We start from the raw sequence: 6000 nt of genomic DNA, 5'->3' as shown, positions 1-6000 counted from the left end.
CGCAACATGGGAACCCCGCCCCTGACACTCCTCCGATCACTGATTGGCTGAGACGATGGAGAGCGTTTCCTCATCGAGAGACTCACATGTGGCTGACGCATGTTTACAAACATCGTGTAAGATCACATGGTAATGAGCGTCCATTTACCGTAAAATACATCCCTCTGACGCTAAGGCCAGATGTCGTGCTGAGAACGTTTTCCTTTTTTTCCCTTACTGCAGCTTTATGAAAAATGAATTGTTGCGTAGTTGTTTTTATTTTAGTTTTTTTTTCCTTGTAATGATTAGCTGTATGATTATATCAGCTACTCGCTTATTCTCTCATCCATGTGCATACGAAACAGAAACAGTAATTTTACAGTTGTTTCTGAAAGGCTAAAAATAACTATATATATTTTAAAAGCAGTGACCAATTTTGTGCTTTAACTATGCAAAAACAACAGTTAGGTTTTTGTTGCCACGTATCTTCAACAATGTTCAGTTTTTTTTCCTCGCCGTTTTTCTCTTGGTTTGTAAATTTCCATAGATGTTTCATAATGCGTGAAGATCCAAAAATCTGTCATTCACAATTATAGAAGATGCTCAGATATAATTGGAACATTTTTGCAATGCCATCTTTTTTACAGCAGAGGGCAGTGCGAGCCAGCTTTCTTCCTTTGTTTCTTTATTTATTTATCTCTTCATTTATCTTTGGTGATTATAGAAAATAAAACAAGGCCATAGAGTCAAGCACATATACATCTAACAACATTTAACTAGTACTAGTAGTTCTAGTATTACTACTACTACTACTACTACTACTACTACTACTACTACTACTACTACTACTACTACTAATAATAATAATAATAATAATAATAATAATAATAATAATAATAATAATAATTGAATAAATTTACCTTGAAAGTTTACATTTTTACTCGAATGTTTTCATACGACTTTAATCCATAGCAGCCTATATCTCCTAATATGATATCTGGTTTAAAATAATTTAAATAAAGACTATATCAAAATAGATTTGCTTTCCTACCATAACAGCGTTTATTTGTAAAATACACATTTATTTTCTGACCCACATTATCGCGACTGAAACGGTAAAGCATTTTTTAGATACACTTGGAGATCCATTCAAGTTGTTTACGGTTATTGAAGCACATCACTGCTCTTCTTTAACGTCATTTACGGTAAATGACACAATGACGTCATACATCTTTTGAGCAGCTGGCAGTAAATTCATCAGCACAATCAAAGGAATCCCGCTCAAATGAAAACTTCGAAATCTCTTCATGTAAGTTCACTTATCTGGAGGAATGCATGCTGGAAAACAATTCATTGTGTTTTGGAAACATTTTGCGCTCATTGTGAAAAGGAAAAAAGACTGGCTCTTATGTGGTATCACCGTTTGCAGTTTTTTGTTTGTTTGTTTGTTTCAAAAATACCCAAACTCAATCCTCATTTGCGGAAAAAAAGAGTTAAGGTTTAAACTTCTCATCAAGTTTAGACGATAAACTGATAGATTGCCCTCGTCTAAATGACAAGAAATGCCCGGTAGATGGTGTCAAAGTACAATTAGTGTTTTATGGGATTAAAAACTGACTCGCCCCTCCATGTTTATTTCAGGCAGTGAACTTGTTTGTTATTAGGCTTATTTATAGCTATATGTCTGTCTTCCTTTTTTAGGAACCTTTTTAATGTCTGATCTGAATATAAGATATCGGTACTCTCAGTGTGCCTTTGATGGAATTTGATGGTGACAAGTTTTGTTTTAATATTCTTACTTGTGGAGTGATATGGCTTTGTTTATAGTCATCTCTAATCTGCTACCAGCAAACACCACTCTGCTGACCTTTGCGCACTCTTCACTGTACAGACAGTGGTAGCCTTTCGCCCAGCAGGCTCTGTAAGTGAACCATTACGGCAGGCGTGTATAGCCTGTAAGAGCGAAACAACAAGGGCTGGTAAAGGTCACTAGCTAGTATGACTGGAGTGCTTAATTTGCTGTGGGAGCATGAACTGCACACAAGCACAAATAACAAGCCAGGCTTCAGACACACCAAGCGATCTCACCAGTGTGTCTGCACATGATGGGACAGCTGACCTTGTAACCGTATGTTGTGTGACTAAATCCTTCCGGCCATCAGGAGCCACTAGGTCACTGATTTTTTATAGTTGCAAAGTATTTTCTCTGCACTGGAACAACTGTAACTTGGTATTATTGGTGGTTTGTTGTTAAAATAAACACAAACCCCTTGTATATGAAAACAATCATTTAAGTGTACAATAAAAGCAGTAGTAGAAGACACATCCATGTGAATGTCTGAATAGATTATGATCTCCTTTTGTGAAAATAATAAGGCCTCAGATTTCCATCATCTGACGATTAAAGGCTCATCAGAAGTCGTGACATTTCTATGTTGGTACAATAAGTTTTGATTTTTAGTCATAAATTTATATATGACTCAGAGACGCAAAACAGATTAGACATTTTGTTTACGGATCGCCTGACTTCTTTGCTGCAGAAAAGCGTTTGATAAGCCGTTCACTGGCAACATATTTGGCCAACTCATCATTTTTACTTTGATTATGTTTAAAAATACTTGTGTAATCTTAGCAGTGGGATTTAGAACATTTAATACAAAAGGATAATATTGTGAGGTTGAGCATCATCTTCCAAAAACAACTGTTAATCTCCTTAAGAACTTTTTTTCACCCATGCTTCATGACATTGTGACATTTAGGACTTAGTGATTTACTGCTGGTATTCTTTAGCCAGTGTTGAAGTTGTGTCTACACCACAGTATTTTCTCTTACTAGTATTTTGCAAACCTTCTTTATTATTTTTGTGCCATCAAAGCATGTCCTTTAATTTATTACTCAAGTCATGTTGTTTTTCTTAGTTGTCATGAAAACTTTATAAAGTTCTGGGTGAATACAAATTTATGATTATCACAATAACAGCTATGCAAATTTATCAACTATTTTCAACACTTTTTAAGGCAATATAAAAACTTATTGTTGAAAGATAGAATAGTTTCTTTGTTGGACCGGACCAGCCTTCTCACTCCATTTCCATTAATGAGATCTAAGGTTCATTTGTTGCTGACTTGGTTATTCCTGTTACAGACTCACCTCAGTTAGATATAAAGTGACCTCTGTCGACCAGGAATACTTCATAAGACCGAGAGTTTGAGAAATGCCTCGACTCAGTCATCTTGCAGGCACAAATTGGGCCTTTTCAAACTTGCTCAAATTGCCTATTCCCACTGCTTCAGACACATCATCTGTGGATTAAATACCCACTTGCTGCCTAATAAAGTCCACCTCTTAGCAGGTGCCTCGAAGAAAAGATATGTGGGTATTCACTTCAACTGTCAGCAGTTTTAATGTACCTGATTCAGGATTATCTTACTTTATAGTTATCCAAAAAATGTTTAGAATTTTAATTGCTGTCTTTTCAAGAATAAAATGTCAATTCTCAAGTATATTTAATATGCAGCTGCACATATTAATTGTACATTTTAGTTAAAACCAGGTAACAAACTATAATAGAATATAATTTGAAAAAAGGTTATATACAATCAAGTGGGATAGAAGAGTAGGAAACCAAATAGAATTAGTGCATGCATTATTGAAATCAAAGTCAATGTGTTCAGACACATCTCATCTGTGGATTTCATTTGGCAAATAAACTATTTTTCACTACCTTTTAATGATATCTGTGGTATCATTAAAGGACATTTGTAACTGACCAGAAGTCTCATCACAACTACTACAAGTTCAAGGATGTGCCATTCGCATAGCAAATAAAGTTAAGTTTGTCAGCACAGTCCCAGCTCTCCAACTGTTGCCCCTCCTGAAAGAGGGCCCCACAGTGGTGGCTCCAGGCTGGACATTGTGGGACCTGCTCCTGGTTCCAGGTTTGGTTCTCCATTGAGGTCCCATCCACCCACAGCCAGCTGTCAGAAAGGTAGCGCAGGCCGCTCCACACATGGGTCGTTGAAGCTGTTCTGCTGGTCTGCAGAGCTTTAGTCAGGGCGGATTCAGAGGTTAGGCTGACCAGTTCTTTGTCTAGATTGCGGCAGTGGTCCAAAGCCTCCTCCCAGGTCTTGTTTTCTTTCACCAAAACCAGGTTGCTGTGAAAACAATAGAAAGGGATTTTTTCTTCACAGCTCACTGCCTCCCTGCCCTCGTCACTCTGTGCCACACAGTGCTGATCTTGAACGGACTCCTCCAGTGATATCCAGAGGAAGAACAAAGCATTTTTCCCACCAGACCACTTCCAGTTGTCATTGACATCTTTGTACAGACCAGTCCAGATTTTTGTAGAATCAGCACCTCCAATCTCTAGACACAGTAGGCAGCCGTCAGCGTATTCTTCATCTCCTTGTCCTAACTCAGTGAGTTTGTCTTGTTCCTCCTGGCTGTTGATTGAGGACAGGTCAGTGTGATGCTTTCTGCAGTATTCTCTGGCATCTGACCATGTCATTCTTTCTGAGACATAAATATTCTCTCCTAAGGAGTCACAGAGAGCCACACTGAAGAGCTCTGTAAAGAGCAGAGCTCTGAGAGCCAGTGTTCTCATACCAATCACCTCTTTCATCGCTTCCCTCAATTGGTAGTTTCATTTCTGGAATGTGAGGGTTTCTTAACTGTTGAAAATGCAGGAAGCACCCAATCACATTGTGTCTATGGTTTTTATGAAAATCTCTTGGAGTTTAGGTACAAATCTACACATGCAAATGTGGAACAGTCAAATTTTCACAAATGAGGTTTAACCCACCCGCGGTCTTAGCACAATTCTCAGGAGGAGTGCGGTAAATGTCATGGTCGGACAGCAGGAAAGTAGGGGTTGGGGGAATTGTGCTGTCAGACTGTCAGTTTCCGAAACCAAATAAAAGAAGACCCTTATAAAAGTGCACACAAGGTCAATATGACCCCGCTGGACCACGTGCAAAATAAAAACCTCAGTGATCTGAATGATCACATCTCTTAAGATCTTTGGAGGGTTAAGACTGAACTGAGACAATGAAAGTGATTTTCTAAATTAATCTATTCTTATATAAGTGATGAATTTTTAAAATAGTTTCCAAAACACATTTTGACTTACTAAATGATTTACTGAATCAACATTAATCCATTAAAGTATGTGAAATTGTGTTTATCCCCTTTACGGTCTATAGTCAGAGTTCAGTACTGTTCTGGGCTCGCTGAAGCTTGTTAACTTTGGTATGTTTTAAATCTTATTTGTTTTTATTCTATTTGAATACAGAGGGAAGCTTTGCAGGCTATTTTCTGCTTTGAATTCGACAAATTGCTCATTTCCATTTAAGGGTAATCCATGTTAACAATTTGCAATTTGTTGCATGTCAGTGAGAAAAGACTGATGGGTCTGCACAGGTCTGTCAGGTGGTTGATGCTTCATCAGTTTATCAAATCTTCCATAAAGAAGAATATTCCCTGCTTTGCTTAGTGGAATAACCTAGAATGGAAAGAAATAAAAATAACAGTTTAAGCATCATTCAAGGAAGGCAGGTGTGTCTTGATCTTTATAAGTCAGGCAATAGCTTGAAGAAAATAGTTTTGTCTTCAGAGGCCCCTTTCTAAAAATGTTGAAAACAATCTTATACTATGATTTAGACAACTAGTCACAGCCAGGTGGATAAACTCAGTTGAAAAAATGTTACTTTTGTCAAAGCTTTCTGGCTGAAATAAATAATGAGTTTTTCAAGCAAACAAGTTTTTGTTATTTTAATTTTTGGTTATCATGATGTCAGTGACTCATGAGAGAAATTTAGGTTAGGTCTAGTTTCAGAGATGAGATGGGGATACTCTATGTTTTACCACTCCGAGCTCTATCCAAGCCTATTCTGACTCGGTTAATTTGGGACAACATTTTAAGATAAAAAAAAAAATATCACCAAGGTATTCATTCATATAAAACCTGACTAAAAACGTCTAAGACATAGATAATCACTCTCATAAGAGCAGCTGAACCTGAAG

Source organism: Poeciliopsis prolifica, unplaced genomic scaffold (genome assembly GCF_027474105.1).
Source record: "Poeciliopsis prolifica strain line A6 unplaced genomic scaffold, Auburn_PproV2 SCAFFOLD030, whole genome shotgun sequence".
NCBI lineage: Eukaryota > Metazoa > Chordata > Actinopteri > Cyprinodontiformes > Poeciliidae > Poeciliopsis > Poeciliopsis prolifica.
The sequence above is the reverse complement of the archived record's forward strand: the minus strand, read 5'-3'. Positions refer to the sequence as shown.